Here is an 18,061-nt window from a genome sequence, read left to right on the forward strand (position 1 = left end):
CAAGAGCTCTGTTGTCAGCTGCATACAGATTACATATGTCCCAACAGGTTATTAAAACTTTCAGTGATGGCATTTACTTCCCTTATTCAATTAAGGGGCTGGGGAACTCCTTTTAAGAACAGAATTCATTTTTAAGATGTGGATTAAGTTCATCTGTTTTTATGATGCAATATCTTGTTCAAATATAAGTTGTGTTGATGTAGACACGAAAGTTTAAGAATAAATAAGAGGTGCAATTTGCAGGTAGAAACATTGGTTATTAGATCAAACATTAGTTTGCAAGCATGACAACTCACCTTTAAATATGTAGTTGATGTTGATTGTTTTTAAAAATTGAAGTGTGGTGTGTTGGCATCACCAGCTGTTTCTCTGTGCATTAAATCAAATTATCCAGTTGTATCCTTCCACCTCCTGTGTCAGCCATGCCCATGATAAGCAAATGCACCTGTAGCTAAAATTACAGAAAGTTTCCCAGTAAACAAGCTTGTCTATCCATGAATATTCACGCATGTATTGCTGCCTGCAATGGGAACAGCATTTTAAAAACACATTTGTTTTTCTTTAGATACCATACCCATATTAGCAATCTCATATACCTTTGCAAAATGGATAAAATAGCCCAGTGGGGAAAAAACAAACAAACAAACAAACAAACAAAAAACAACAAGGATACTGGTAAGCAGGGGATATGCTTTTGTTTCTGAACTTTGTCATTGATTTATTGTGGAAGCCTTAGAAAATCACTACTTTGGGCTTCATTTTACTTGTCTTTCTCTAGCATTTTGAGATGCATTTCTTGATGCAGGTGCTGAAGTATTGAAATGAAAAAATGCATAGAGAGGCATATTGACTGACATTTGGTCAATAAGGACAGAAAGATGGCAGTTCTGGTTAAGCAAATCAGAAAAATCACACATGATACCATGTCTCTGAGCTCTCACAGATTTCAGGTTCATTTAGGATTATGCTGCTTTTCTGAGAAGTGAAAGATAGAGTACTTACCTGACTGTTGATTTCACATGTTACTGATGAAGCCATCAGAGGATAAAAGTAAAGGAGCATTAAGAACTGACAGAGAGCCCTGGCCACCGTCAATACAGACAGGACTCAGACCTGTAGGCACCAGGCTTTGTACTGTGCTGCTAGTTACTGACTCACTGAGAACAAAATTGCTTTGCTATGTTTAAACAATGGTATCTTTTGCAACCTGCTTAATCTATTAAAACCTGATTTTTTCCTCATGGAGCATTAAAATATGGGAGTTTTGTTGAAAGATAAGACCAGTAAAGATATTGGTTAAACTTATTATTTTAGTATATGGAAACATAACTATTCCCTGTTGGGCATTCTTATTGGGTATAACATTTGTATGTTGCTGAAAATAATTAAACTGTTTTATTACATATTACTTTAATCAAAAAATAGGAGCAGATGATATAACAAAACCACAAGGAACCAAACCTTGTCTAATGTCAAGAGATTGAGATTTGGCTCAGTATTCTGAAACCAAGTCAACAGGGATGCATTTGACAATGTTTTCAAACAACTCAGTAAGCTTCAATTTAATACTAATAAAGCCACTGGGATCAAAAGTGATGAAAGAGAGGTTAAATATTTGGAACAGACCTTGCTACACTGAGAACAACTGCCCATTCATTTAAAATCAGTATAAAAACAGTGGGCCCAGTTGTGATTTCATTTGCTTTGGATTAACTCTGCAATAACTCCACAGAGGTCAACAGAATGATACCAGTATTAAAAAAAAGGACAAGGGATCAGGATCACGTTTTGTTTGAAATACTCTTCTACCATTCCGTTTGTAAGCAGGAGGATCTTCATTTTTTGTAAAGGAATTTAAAATGTTTTAAAGGTTTTGTGTACCATTAAGCATGAACTTAAAAAATGATATTAAACAATATTAACTTTGCAGACAGTGGGTAATTTTAAACCACATATGAGGGAAAAAATACGTTCTCCTTAGAAGAATTTTGAAAATTTAGAACAGGTGTTTCTAGTCTTAAAGTACTTTAATTTTATGTATATGGGAAAAAGAGCATTATTTTGCCATCAGATCCCATCACTATACTTTCACAAAATGACGGCACTTCTCAAGCAATCTTTAAATCAGTCACAGCATACAAACAAGCAACAATACACTTCTGAATTGTGCACCTTGTCTAACCATTGATGGTTACATCCACAAAAGCTGTTCAAAGGATGCTAGAGCAGCTTTACTTTTAATAGAGCTTACTGATCACTTTGTACAGAACTGATGGGAGGAAGGGGGTGATTTGTTAAAGTAAGAGAAACCCACCTGAGGTACTTGCCAAGCAGATGGAATTTGTGTGCATTTGTTTGAAAGCTTCAGAATGAGGTAAGTTTATCTGAAGAGCAAAGATTGATTTGCCGGTTTGCTTCAATACTTAATAGAAACACAATCAAGGCAGCAGTAGAGAAGACTGAACTCAAGCCCTCTTGTAAAAAGGCACTAATCATTAGCTGTAATTATCTGTGGTATGAATATTCAGAGATTCATAGGATTTTTGCATTAAAAAAAAAAAAGCTACTTCTCTTCTTCCTTCTCCAAGATTCTCCCATATTCTTTTCTCTGTCCCCTTTAAAGACTGCAGAGCCCACTCAAGTAAGTCTGACAATGATGTCCCAGCAAAGTTGTCAGCAGTATTTGGGAAGATGGAGTGGCAGACAAACCTCAGTGTTATTACTTAGCTTGGAAGTAGGCCACGGAGTCCTAAGCAGAGGATAAAGCCAATTGTAATGCCTAAGTCAGCATCTGAAAGGCCAGGAAGAAATAGCTCTTGTGTTAAGTAGTGTGAAATTATTGAGGTATTTTATGGCCATTGGAATCCTCCAGAGCTGGAAAATGTAATAAAAAATATCTGGTAGATTTATATTCCAGTGTAATTTTTATCTCTGCATAAGAAATGTATAATACCATTTTGCAACATCATGTAAATATTTACTTGGATCTCAGAATCATCCCTTGATTAGCATGCATAAGCAAGGAATTTAACTCTGTGCAGTTCATTAGCAAAAAAAAAAAAAATCTTTGAGATATTCTCAGGTGCAGAAAAATATATAGAATCATAGAATATATTTCAAATGCAACTACAAAATGACTTCAATGAGCAACAGGACTGGAGATAAGGCTGCAACATTATACTCCCAGCCTCATTTCCTTATCACAGCACACACATAGAATTTATAATTCACACAGTAACTATAAGAAAAAAATAATTCAAAGCTGTTTTCTATCACTAGTATTTTCATCTATAAAATAACTGATTTTAAGGAAGAAAATTTCTTTTGTAAATGCTGAATTCTGTTATCAAAATACCTCAAGATTTATAAGACTTCCTAAGAGAAAGAAATTTTGTTGTAGAAGTCGAAACTTCGGGAGTGATTTCATTTGGAATGCCAATGAGTTTTGAGGAAATGTCTTTCTTATCACACATTTCCAGGTTTCACTTTGTGGTGTGTCATTTATAGAAGATTTCTGAAATCAGGACTTTTCCAAGCAAATCAATTGCAACTCTGTCTAGTCAATTAAAATCCCCTCAACTGTAACCTCTCTTTTAATCAATATACAACAAGTGGAAATAACAATTTGTTTGGATGCCACTGAACCATGAAGATTATTTTCCAAGCAAACATTTTGCTGCAAGTGAAATGTATGCATCAGTTAGAGGTCAGCTTCTTTAAAAACAATTTACCTATTTCCTTCTTTCCGTCCATAAGTGGAATAGCATTTATGCCATTAGTTAGGGCAATCTACAACAGGAATTACTCCTCTGATTGCAAATCACATGACTGTTAATGCCACTCTTTCTCTCTGAGCTCACTTCTGTGATTAAATTCACTGCTAATGCACTGAAGATCCCAGTGACTCAGGGTCATATTCATCACCCACTTCCATCATGTAAGAACGTGTAAAAATTACCAGCTGGAAGAATAACAGTATTCACATCCACGGTACTCAGAATGGACATCTATGCATTCAGAAGACTCAACCTGAATAAGTTTGTCTAAGTCACTTGAGTGTGAAGGGGAGAAAATAAAAGGGAGTTGGATTCTCAGCTGCATCTCAGAATTAGCCTAATTGTGTTGACCTTAATAGACATGTACATGTTTACTTCATCTGAGGCTCTAGCTTGTGATTTATAAGCAGAAACCAAATTGTCCCAACAGCCCTTTATTCAAAATTGTAGATTGTGCAACTCAGTTCTGCAAACACGCTAATGAACTACACAATCCCTGAAGAACACATTTAGGAATTCACTGCCTTTGCTGAAAAGTGACTAATTTTTCATCCACTGTAAACTGACCAGATATTTGGGTCCAGCTGCACAACCCCTCAATTTGGAAACAGGCTGCCATCAGCCTTTTGATCATTTCCCTGAGAAAACCATCTGCTCTCTGTTTCCTCTTCTTCTGCTCTTTGTCTCCACAGGCTTCCCTGAAGGCTTCCCTCAGCACGGTGTTATTTTGAGCCTTGAGTCTAAGGAGGATATATGGTAATTTCATCTACTCTCAAAAACTGGTCAGGCAGGATCTGTTTTTCCTGATGTAACTTCATAAAAGCCACAGGGTACCTTTCCAAAGAGCCATGCTGACATCTGTGTTTTCTTTCATACTTTCCCACTTCCCTGCCTTGGATTTGTGTATCCAGCTATACCCACAGAGCCGCAGAGACACAGGGTGAGAACCAACAAATAGTGGCCCCACTGAACTCAGCAGCACCGAAGGGGACACCCTAATGCTGTCCATTGGTTAACGAAATTATGATCAGGTGTGATACTGGAGCTGAAATCACTCTGGTTTTGTCTCTCCAGAGACTGATGTCTGTGAAAAAACACTCTAGAGGAACTCCCTCATGTCAAAATTTGTTTCATCCTCATCTGACCAAGCTCCAGTGAGCTTGCAATCCAAATTTCAGAGAATACATTGCAAAGGCCACTCAGTTTCCAAAGAAATAGGTAACTAAATGGATGAGAGTTGAGAAATTGTTTAGTGGGGAGAGAGGATGACAATAGTTGAGATGTAGTTGTTTGCCTGCATTACTCTGCAGCTTCTGTGTTTCAATAAGCAATCCACATGTTGCTAAGGGTTGCGTAGGATATGTACACATTTATATATTTAATAAATAACAGTCTGAAGAAAATTCACAAAAAAGATGCCCATTATCTACACAAAAATGTCTCCCTGCTATTGTAAAGACCTTTAATGTGCTCACTGTTTTTACTGTAATCAGTGGAGTTGAGGATAAACTGAGTATTTCTGATTTTAACGGGCAGCAGAAGGAAAGCAAGGTGACCACTGAAATTCTGGAAAAGGCTTTTGGTATGATGATGGGGGAATGAGACTGATCATGTCACCCTGAACTCTGCAAGGAGCCTTGTACAAGTTTACAAAGGGTCTTCTGCAGCAAGATCTTGATCCCACAAGCAGCAACAAGAATTTTGCCAATAACTTCAGAGAAGCGACTATGACATGAAGATTTAATCAGATTAGACACCTTCAGGAAAGCTCCTTTTCACGTGTCCCACCAGCAAGTCTCAATGCCTTGTTTTAAGAATGCTATTTTAAAATCAGAGATATAACAATCATCACCATGTACAGAGATGAATTTTATCAAAGGGATTTTTTGGAAAAATTATGAAAGGCAAAGAAGAAAAGACATAAAATACTCAACTGAAAGTCCAAAAATTGCAGCAAAAGAAATTCCATATTCTGCCTTTCTGCATCATTCTTGGTTTCTTTTCAACCTCCCGCCCATCAGCCTCATCCTTGAAAACTGTCATCAGCCTTTTGGCTACAGCTCAGTCTTTTAATGCCATTGCTGACAATACTACACCCATATTGATTGTTGCTTTTAATTAGCATGGAGTGCATGGGGAGGAATGAAATTAGGCTGTTTGGTTTCATTACACTCACGGCATTGTGTGATCCAAGTGTCAATAAATTATCATTCTTTTTATTAAACAACAACAACAACTCTCTTTATTATCTAAATTACAAAAGGCTGCATCACTTGGTTGCAAAAGAGAACTTGCACGTTAATAAAGGGATGTAACAGCAATCTCTCAGCAAGGTTGAATAGGAAAACGTTAATCATCTCCTCATAAAGCACTACTCTTGGCATATTTTATTTCAATCTTGGAATAAGCTATTCACATTTGACCTCCTCGACAACATAAGTTTAGAAAACTGAAAATGCCATGAGACAGAGCAATCCAGTTGTAAACAGTTTATTAAAATCATGTAGGTATACACTAATTAAAAGTTACAGAGTCGCTGTCAATGGCTGCCTTAGACAGATGAATTTGAAACAAAACAACTTTGCGAGCACCTGTGTTTTATGGATGTCTCTGCCTGCTGAAGTGTGTGCCCAGATTCAACTTCTGGTGAGCACAATGATCCCATGATTAACTCTGGCATTCCAGTACGAACTAAAAGACAGCTAGAAAATACCAGCCAGTAATTCCTTCTCCAAGGGATTCCTTCTTTCTGTGACCAAAATGCTGGGTCAGTTCTGGGGGAACCAGACTGAGGAGGGAGAAGAGAAGGAGGGACAGGGCTGAGAAGAGCAAAAAGAAAATGGATGGAAACCAAAGCAAACCTCAAAGAGAGAACCCCTAAGAATGGGGGCTAGCTGAAAATGAGACCCTCTTTACACGTCAACATTAACTTAAGCTATTTAGATGGTTTTCTCTATGATGGGATGATACTGGATGCCTTTTGACTGCCTGATGCAGTGCCTGTCATGTTTATTTTAAATCAGGACCCTGCTGTTGAAAGCTACCTGAGAAACAATCCTGTAGACAACACAACGTCATTTTCCCTACTAAATCTGCAAAGTCATGCTGTATGTGTCTTCTGGGAGTCAGTGGTCATGACTTCTCTGTTTCCCAAGGCTCAGAGTACCATTCTTTGTTACTATCCTAGCTAAATAAGTAGTTGCCCATATCGTTGCATTCATGATAAGTTCCATGTGTATTTAGAAGAATGTTCAAAAGGTTTTCAACAATTTTGAAATGTTCATACTATTTCAAAAGTAAATGTACATATTTCTTGCTGCAGTTTAACGAACCAAAGGTCAACTAACATTCACATCTTCACATTACTTTGAAAAACATCTCTATTTCCAGTATCAGTATTGAAATAATACACTTCTAAATGAGTTTACATATTTATTTTCTTTAAAGAACTGCATTAAATTAATTGTGTTTCATGTAAACATCATTTTAAAAATTAATTATGAATAAGGTGGAAGAGAAATAGAATTAACCAGTTCATTGGGAGTGGAATTGTCTCTGGAACTGGGCTTTAAGAAATCAAAAATGACACAATAGATTAATGCTACCTGTTATAAATGAGTTTCCATTTTCTCAGTAACATATGATTAATCATCATAATTGCAAGTCCTACTGTGAGTAATGTAGAAATTTAATTTGTATAGGCTTGGTGATGAAGTAAGTCAAATGAGTCTTTCACCTTTGTTCAAAGCCTTTGTTTCAGACATGGGGTGAAATACGATTGTCTCATCCTATTCTCTCTTGGGGCACATCAAAAAAAACCTACCAACAAATACAGAAAAGTTACCAGTACTCAAGAGGAGTACTCAGCAGTAGAGACAAATATGTCATGGGGATCTGGGCATGGGAAAATTGTAAAATACCAGGTAGGAAAGCTGCCAGCTTTAATTTGTTGGTGTAAAATGTATATACAAAAATAAAAACTGTTTCAGAATAAATAATTAATCAGAGAATATGTATTGAAAGATTTCTTTTATTTTCTTTCCTTTCCTTTTCTTTTCCCTATCATCAAATATGAAGCAATCGATCTGTCTGTGATACACCTAGGGTATCACAGATGACATTACAGCCATTCAGGCATATAAGGCATTTCCTATCATTTCACCAAAAATTTAAATCCATGTGGGAGAAGGGCTACATACTACCTACTTTATCTAATGTGGTATTCAAAAAGACACTTTGTGAAGAGTCTCTCCTGTTCCAGATACTGTAAAAAATGTGGTTTTGTTCAAAAGATAAACATATAAATGCTATGAGGAGCAAATAAATATTTATAAGTATCAATGTCCAAACATTATTGTAGCTAGCCCATATCTGTAGCTTTCAAAAGTTAACATACATTAGTGAATAGTGAATTCATCTTCTGCCTCACAGGATCACATGAACCTTCCTTCCCACCTTGTATTGATGTAAAACCAACCTACTTTTATATATGGTTAATTTTCCTTGGGGAAAACCCAACCCTGGCAGGAGTAGGTAGAGAGAAATCTCACAGTTTGCCTTCCCATTGCTGCAATGTGAGTCCATTGGTGGCCTTGGCACCAAAGGCAGGAAAACACATGTGTATATGCACACACACACACACACAAACATATATTGGAAGTGCTCTGAAAAAAAATTAAAAGCATGCACAGAAAATTAATAGGAAGGGAAATTTTTCAAAGCCAATATTTTCTGCTAAATATAAGAAAATATCTTTGTTTCAGTAAGCTGCTGTACTACTATTTTTAAAGTCCAAGCACTGCTGTTGGACCAAGCAACCCACAAAGCCTGGTTATTTCCTTCCATGGGGTGGGGGAGTGTGGATATGAAGCAGAAGAATGGCAGCTCTCATCAGGCATCACAGCAACATTTCCAAATGCCAATACTGACTGAAGTTTCATTAACATGTTAATTTTCTGGGGAAAAATCTGTTCGGGGGGAACATTGAATGAAACACAGCAGAAACAAACCCCAAAGTGGAAATATTTCAGGGAAAAATAATTTGCTGAAAAATAGCTTCCCACAAAAATCCTGGCATTTTTCATCGACTCCAACTACATCTTATAGTGAGTGAATTTGTAATTCTCATCCAGCTAGGCAGCAGTTAAGTCAGAAGCTGGACAATCAGAAAGACAAACACTACAAAATCATTCTGCAGAAAGGACAGGTAACACAATTCAGAAACTGTGATGATATAAAGCATCAGAACAAGTCCCAGGGTGCCACTCTTAGGAAGTAAGAAAGATCTTTCATCTCAAAACTTTATACATCAGAAGAAAATTTATAGAAATAAAACCAGCTCTCCGTGGATTAAGATAAACTCAACCAAGAGAAAAATTAATATTTTTTCATGTTCAGGCATAAACACTGATAAAATTTCAGACTTTACATATTTATAATTGGTTGAGAAAACACATGTAGAGCAGCCATGCTGTTCATATCCAAAGGAAGAAAGTTAACTACTGAAATACATTCAGCAACTTGACTACATTAAAGCACTACCAGATCTGTTGTAATTATTTTTTCTTGTCATTTAATAAGGAAAACAAAGCTATATTAAAATAAGTTTCATCAAAGTTCATGATTTAAAATGCTGTGCATTCTAAACAGCCTGTGGTTTGAGATCTTTCAGCAATAAATAACAAGGAATGTGCTTGCACTTACTGTGTTTGGGCCAGCATAATTGCTACAAAGATAATTACCAGCAATTTTCCTCTTGCATTAGATCTGTTGATGAAGAGGAATAACAAAAACCTTTTCTTCTCTTTGTAGTTCAACACACGCAAAACAATAGCATTGAAATTCAAATCAAATGGGCAGATGCTACCTCCATGGGAGGATCAACTGACTGCTAATACACGATATTTTTTTAATAGCTGTAGTAAGTGTTTATGGTAGATTGAAGTCCAGTGGGACTGGAAAGTCTTATAAAGATTTATTTCTATCTCCTGTCTACATTCTCATTTTATAGGGATTTCAGCTAATATTGGGCAGAAAGGAACATTTGTCCTTCTTAGTTTCTTCTTCAGACTGGTGCAGTACAAATTCACATTGCTGTTATTTGATGCCACCTATTCTCAGGAGGAGAAAAATTTCGCATTAAACTCCAGACCAAGTGGCTGGCACGTTCTTGTGCCACCTGCATTAAAACCTAGCAAGGAAAGTACTAAACCTATAGTCCAAATACTACTGCTTGGCAGGGAGCTGAGGGTGGATGGCTGTAAGGGGAAGAGGTGTTCTGGTAGAGAGAGAGAAGGGAATTACCTGAACTCCAAACGCTAGAAACTTTCCATGCTGCGATATTTTGAGACACCAAATTTCCATCTGGAAACAACCTCCAGTGGGCCCTATTGCACATATTTCTCCTGCTCTGAAGCAGTAGTACTCAACATTCAGAGCATCCAGCTTCCTATGGAGCTGCTTGGCAGAGGAAATACCTGTTCAGAGGTATTACTTCAACAATCTGTATTGTCTTGAAAGGGAAACGCTTCTTTAGAAACTATTTTTGGACACAAAGGCTTCAAACTGGTGTTTCAGGAACCTGTGATTGCCTTTGATGAGCCCAGAGCACCAGTGGGGATCCATAAGGTTCTGCTAATGGGGAGCGGGTCCTGAACCAGAGCCAGCTTGGATGGATGAAAAGCTTTGCCATGATTTCAGTAAGTACTGGGTCAGACCTATTGAGGTCAGGTAACAATTCCTCACAGCTGGGAAGGAGTGAGGTGAATACAGTTACAAGCAGTTGCCAGAAGAGTACAACCACCTGTCTAGGTGGAAGTGGGGAAAGGAGAGTATTTTTGCTGTTTCTCATTTACCTGGACACAAATAGCAGAGAAAGCAACAAGAATGTCTATCCTGGAAGTTATGCCAGTACAGCATATTGGATCCCACCTGAGCTGGTTTTAGGTATGCTATTTTAGAGATTTTTGGGGCCATACACGTTTCAAACTTGCTTGGGACTCCCAGCTGTTCATTGCCTTGGCATACACGCTCATCACTCATTACGTTTCCACCCTGCTGGTATCAGCTGAGGTGGGTAAGCACACAGGGCAGACAAAAAAAGCAGATCGTGGCTGCTGTTATTTCCATTCTGCATTACAAGCTGAGCGTCTTGGCCCGTATTTGCACAGTAAATCAGAGATCACTTTAGCTGTCTGCTTCCAGATAACATGCACTCCCAAACAACATTTAGAAATGTTGTCATTCTTGGGAATAAGTTATAGCGTTGACTGGGCACCTTAGTCCTTGCATAAAGAATTTCCCTATTGAGGAGGGAAACACTGGCTTTATAAAAGTTGCTGATGGTTCAAAAACTCTCCTTGTCAGATCTGCAGCCAGGAGTGTATTCGAGCCATTTTGCTCCAGGGAAAGAACAGATTTTTATAGAAATGTTCTTCCTCATCCAAAATACTTCTGAGAGGAAAAAAAAAATATAACAGATGGAAAAATACAAGTTTTGGATAATCAGGAGTCACAGGGCAAGAGAAAGAGAGAAAGCCAAAACAATTTCTCCTGTTTCTATCCGGTGGATAACATCCACATGTAACAAAAGAAGTAAATCAAAAAAGCCCAGTCATTTCAAGTAATGACTTAAGAAGAAAAAATGTATATATTATATCATATGACTCATGGAAGCCACAATGATGTACATGGAAAATGTATGAAATCTTGAATCTTATATTAAATATACCTTTTAGATCTGCATGTGAAGCTTTCAGAAATGTTACCTAAATTTATTTAATTGACCTCCAAGTAGATTCACAAAGTTTAAGATTTATGTTTGTTTAGATATATAATGTTTGAAAGACAAGAGTAGATATTTTATTATGTCTTTTTCTCTCCAAGTTATTGAGAATACCTAATGAAGACCCAGATTTTAAAGAAAGTGAATATCTAAGTTCACTTGAGGTCTCATTTTTACACTTGGAAATTAAACTTCAAAATAATCCTTTTTTCAAAGAGGTGAAAATGATCTGGGACCAGATTTGAAAACACTGCCTGTTCTTTTCAATTCCACAGTTATTTTCAGTTGCAGACTAGGTCACTTGGACATGATTTACAGGTGCAATTATGGCACTTAATAACCTGGATTGCATTCTTAAAATGCTGCCAGCACAGAAAAGCAAGCCCAATTAAGACCAGACTCCAAATCTGGCCCTTCTCCTTAGATTCTTGTGCTCTTTTTATATAATTTCAAATGCATTCATCATTAGCCACTTAGCCCATAAAGAATTCAAGGTAGGAAAGGCTGGGTTAGTCCACACCAGAGAACTGCAGAGTCCCTGCTGGCATAGAGAAAAAGGAAATTATGCCTGCACACACCTAAAGATCAACAATAAACTAAATCTCCTTCAAAAACCTTTAGCCTTTGAGGTACCTCAGGTCAAAATCTCCTCTCAGCAGTTAGCTCTGTCATTATTGTAAACCACACAGTATCCTAACTGTAATCCCTCAGAACTTGAGAATTATTCAGACTGTTACCATTTTCAAACTGTTTTCATATGGATGTAAAGCTAATGCAGTCACACTATGCAGATATACGAACTTCCATGTGCGTACGTATGAGTCTACCTCCTAGAAATCTTTAAAGCTCTTGGCTAGTTTTAAACTCTTTCTTTTTTTTCTTTTTTTTTTTTTTTTTACAAGAATTTGGATGGCAGAAATGTGTTAGGTATTCATTATTTTCCTGATTTTGTGCAAACAGGCTACCTCCTAGAGGAGAGTCCTCAACACCACCATCCTTTGAGGAAAAACTATAGAGACACCTGATAAACCACAGGGGAGAGACAACAGAAATGTCTTTACCATGGGAAAAGTGTCAGTGAACACTCACTATGCAACTAACTTCTGAACATGACCCTGTGAAATGTGGACCCAACCACCCCGAAGTCTGTAGAGCAAACCGAGCCCTGCAGATCTCTGCAAGCAGCAAGATTTTTCTTGTTGAAAGCTCTACACCCAACAATTCCCGTTATGCTCTGCAGAGTTAATTTCCAGTAGATGTAAGGCGGTTGTGAGCAAAAAAATAAAAGGTGCCTGATAGCACAGCGTAGGCTCTGGACTTCTGTGTGTCACAAGAAGTTCACCTGAAACACGAGTACTGGCAACACCATGTCTGACCAACACAGGGGAGACCTTCCATGACCCACAGCTCTTTATGGGCAGTCTTTCAGTGTTCAAACCACGTTCCACTTTTCATATGAGTCCCTTTCAAAAGTTTAATAAAACAGCACAGTAAACACCCTGCCAGAGTATCAGTGGGAAAACCAGAGATAGAGACAGTAAGCACCACTGTCACAAGTTATGCACTAGCTCTGTTTTGGAGATCAGCTCAGGTTCACCAGAAACTGTTACTAGTGAATGATTAATTATTTTTAAAGCATGCTCATATTTCTCAACATATGGGAAGGGAGCTATTTCAGATCTATTACTGGAGCCTAAAAATTATCAGTGCATCCCAACATCTATGCAGCAAGAGTAGCTGTGGACAACAAAGACAAGAGGACAGTAATAGCAATTACCACTAAATTAGCTGCTGTCAAATTTGGCCAGCAGGGCGTTTGCTGCTGGAGACCAATGCATACATTTTTTTCTTGCCTACTGTGTATTTGAACTATTAACTTGACATTTACATTCATTTATTCATATTTTTTTATTATTATTATTTATTTTATTTTTTGTATGTTAAGGATAGGCAGGCACACGAGAATTGTTTTTACACTATGTCAATTTTTGGCTGCTGTCTTAGGAGCCATAAGGCTCATGGATATACTGTAGATAATTCAGCAAGAAACTCCAAAGAAAACCTTTGTCATTAAAGGCTTAGCTGCAGAAGAGTGTTTTCAAAGAAACCTGTTCATTAACATCTTCTCTTTTGTGTGAGCAACACAGCAAAGCCCTTAATGTTTAATTTCTTGGCATCTAAGGGGTATTACTCACAGTTACAAAAGCTTCATTTTCATGGTCAGAGAGACATTAGTAGAACAAATCACTACCTTCCTAAATGCAGAAATGTGATAGAAAATGGGGACAAAACAACAGGCAGTCATCATTTTATAATGAATATGCAAGTATTTTTTTAATACTGTGAACAGGTTACAGTTATATGTGGGCAAGGCCCAGTAGGACATAGAGGAACAGAACTGCATATATGTGTTATGTGTCTCTTCTCCCTCGAGAGAAAGAGGTATGATCTTAGGGGTTTTAAGTTTTGGACTTTTAAAAATATACTTGTTTTCTATGTCTTAACATTTGAGCAGTCAAAGCTGTCTCTTGCCCTTGTAGCCAAAAATGCCAAGATCTGTGATGATTCCTGAGGGTTCAACCCATTACGGCTTATGAAAATCCCTATCTGACATAAAGAGACTCTTTTATGAGTAAGAAGTGCTTCGTCCATTCTTATATACGTATTTTAGCAAGGCAACACTTTGAAGACCAAGCTCACGTTCTAGATATTTTACAGAAGCCAATGCAGATATTCTTGATGTGCCCACAGGTGTTTCATTCAAGTTCAGTGATAGCTGGAATCTTCTGAAAACTTTCTGTCCAAAGACATTACATTGCCTTAGTCATGGGCAAACTGGCAAAAACCTGAGCAACAGTGGCAAAACAGCCAAGAGCTTGTGACAGAGCATCCCCGGCAGCGGAGATGACATTACTGGTGAATTTTACTAATGTTGTCTCTGCAGTATTAGGAAAAGAATTGAAAGGAAGTTACCAGTGTGTCTGGAAGTTGAACATATATTGCTTTTTTACAATGGTTTAAACATGGGACATAGGCATGAAAATCTGTTTCCAGCATTCATTTCTCCTGCTGTAAGCGTAGCCTGTTGCAACACAGCACCTGATAACTATCTCTCAGTTCGTGTCCAGAGGGTGGATTTGGAAGAAGCTGAGTAAAAGTCCTTCCAGTTATACTAAAATAAACAAAAGGAAAGGACAAGGGGCCAGAGGAATGAAATCTCAATTATCTGCTACTCCTAAATACTTCCTGTTAGAACAATTTGTAAGTTGACAAACTTAATTAGCTTCTTTACCAATATTTTCCAGATGTTCAGATTTTTGTTAGACTACTTAAAACAGATGTTTTCCATATTTAATCATATGACTGTGGCAAAATTTTAGAGTCACCACCAGACCAATAGGCTATGAAACCGAAGCCCATCCAAGCAGCTAATACACACACCAGTGCAATATATCAATGAGCTAATCTCCAGAAAATGTACTTGTGAACTGTGATGAAGTCATACATATGTGACTATGGAAACAAATAACTTATTAACTGGACTGTAAAGGAAGCAAAGGCTTGAAAGTTCAGACTTGTACAAATGGTGTCAGTGGCAAAAGCTCATAGATTTTAATGCTGTCAGCTTTACAAAAAAATTACGGTTTTTATGATGGATACCTGGAGGGCAATAAAATATTTCCTTTTGGGACACTGAACACTTGAGGCAATTAAAGAAGTAAAATGAATGCAATATTTTCCCTGTGATAGATGAGGATGGGAGAGATATTTGGCACCCAAGTTATATAGAGAGTGCAGGTGCCCTTTTCTTCTTTTGATAAATGTAATATATCCAAAAGGGCTGTATCTCATACTAGTTTTGGTCTTTAGGTCAATGGAAGTAGAAGAGGTGCCAGATAAGACATGGATATTTCCAAGTAACAACAAAAAGCTATTAGCAGTTGCAAAAGCACTCGCTGGTGTGAATTCCAGCTTCATTCCATTAAATATTTTACTAATCAACATTACAACCAATGTCATGTAAAGATTTATCCACTGTTATTTGTGTGGCTGACAAACATTAGAACTAAAAAACTAGCAAAGGTTGGGATTGTTCCTGTTTCAAAGCCACTCTCAAACCTTAAGCCATAGTGCACAGAGATAATTCCCAAACTAAAAAGAACAGGACTACAATTCAGAAGTATCTGTTCTCCACATGTTAAAATGAACTTCATATTTATTTCCTCATCCATCAAACTGCATTAGCCTCTTTCAGTCTCCCCACCTGTCTTTCCCAGATAACTGTATCAAGTTTAGACTCATACCTCAAGCCCATGCAGAAACACATTTAAGACTGGTCACAGAGATACCCGAGCTAATAAATTAGCCTTTGGACCAGAATTTGTGAAGACACATGAAATGGTTCTTTGGAAGCCAGCCTAGACCTTATAGAGTCAGAGTTGTGTGAATAATAGTGATGAATTAGGGTAGGTTGAACCAGCTGGGGTCATGTCTTCCATACCCTGAATCTATGGATTCCTTCCTCTCCGCCTTTTTCAGAGGTGCAAAAGCAAAGTTCTGTTATATTCCCTCAAATCTACACAACAGAAGATAAAAATGCAGATACTATGTCAGGCTTTTAAGCATGGACTGAAATAAAAAAAATAATCTTTGAATTTTCAGTCTTTTTGAATTCTTGTAAAGTTACAGCTTTACCAAGGTGATTATGGAAACATTACTGCAGAGTGAGGTGTTACATTTTAGGCTGGGAATTGGAGGAGGAAAGAGAAGAGAGACACAAAAGATTTTTTTTTTTTTTTCATTTGAAAAAGCTCCATCCATAGAAAGACAAGGAAATTAAGTTTTTAGAGAGCTGTTGACAAGGTCTCAATTTTCTTTTGAAAGGGCACTATCATCTCCATCAAAATTGGTAACAGTTAACAAAAATTGTTATAAAAATTGGTCCCATCTATCACTAATAAAATGTGCTACATTCTGAAAGCATTGTCATTTTCCAAACAAAGAGTGAACTCTTCTACCTCCTCTAGGTGAAAACAATTAACAAAACCAGAAGGTTAATGATATGCAAATTGCCTCCATGGAAGAGTGGTTCATTTGCAATTCTTTCTCAAAACACCTTTGTTACAGAGATCTAGAAAACAAGGTCTTCCCCTACTCTTCTGTCTCTGGAGAAACAGGTCTTTTTCTTGTGCATACTAATATTCCTCCTACTATCTCTGGAACAATTCCACTGCAAAGCCTTTACCAACTGAGTGATTTAATGATTATTTCAAAGCAAAATATAGTGTCCACCCTTTAGAACAAATTGTTAGAATTTATTGTGCAACCTTCAGACATGATGGTCAGAACACTCTACCAAACGAAATTACACTCCACAGCAAAACAACTTGAAGCATAAGGTTAAAGAGTTGCACAGAAATCCTTGTTTCAACAAGAAGTTACAGTGGCATGTAAGAGGTGGCAGATAAGCTCTGAAGAGAAAATGTTTAAATAGAACCTATTTGATGGTATCACTGCTACAGCTAAAAACCATCCTTTAATACCATCTGCACCCGCTTGTAAAATTTGCATCGTGTCCTCCTCTTGAAGCAAAAGACACTAATAACTCTGAAGTGAAAATCATAAATATATTTTTACTTCTTACTGTGGTCCTACAAGCAGTTGGTGGTTTTTGAAGCCTGCATCTAGCAGCTCTCCCAAAAGATGTAGCTATGCTGATCCTAAAGTGGAGGTTGAATATTTAAATGCAGCATCCTGACACTGAGTCTTCATGAATGTCATGGCAATCATATTTAACTGGGAAAGGACAGGAACAAGAGCTGCTTTATTTGTCCTCATCTTCTTTATGTCAAATATTGCAGGACATGGATCCAAGTGATCATTCTTTTCCAGTGTGTGTCAAAAAGAAAAGGAAAGAAAAAAAATGCACTAAAACCCAACATGAACTGTCCTGGCTTAGCTTATTTCTGCCCTTCTTTCACCAAAATTTTATTCTAACTAGTCCCTTCTATAGCATATTCTTAAAGAAAAAAAAAAGAACACACATACACACAAAATAAAAAAAAAAACACCATAGTGCTATAGTACATTAACAGTAAATACCTAGGATCCCATGGGTTCTATTTATATCAAATATTCACTATGGCCACAGACACAAATTATGCCATACCAGCCCATACATTCTGTCTCATACATTTGAGACAGAAATTTAACTCAGATGCATTTTCTAGAAAAAAACAGCAAGAGAATTTCACCCTCCACAGCATCATCCCAGCCTGGCATTCACAGCAGAGCAGCTGTTGTGGGGATTTCCATTCTGAGTCCAGTTTGCAATGAATTCCCAGCAGTTAAAGACCAATATTGGATTCTCTTTATCTCAGAAAACTTATTCTACGTTCATGTACGCTTAGAATTGCACACATGCAAACCTGCCTATGGATCAATGTGCAGACCTTCTCTACAGCAAGAGGGTGCCCACATTTGCCTTGTTGCAAAGGTCTCC

Source organism: Anser brachyrhynchus, assembly GCF_964034855.1.
Source record: "Anser brachyrhynchus genome assembly, chromosome: 14".
NCBI lineage: Eukaryota > Metazoa > Chordata > Aves > Anseriformes > Anatidae > Anser > Anser brachyrhynchus.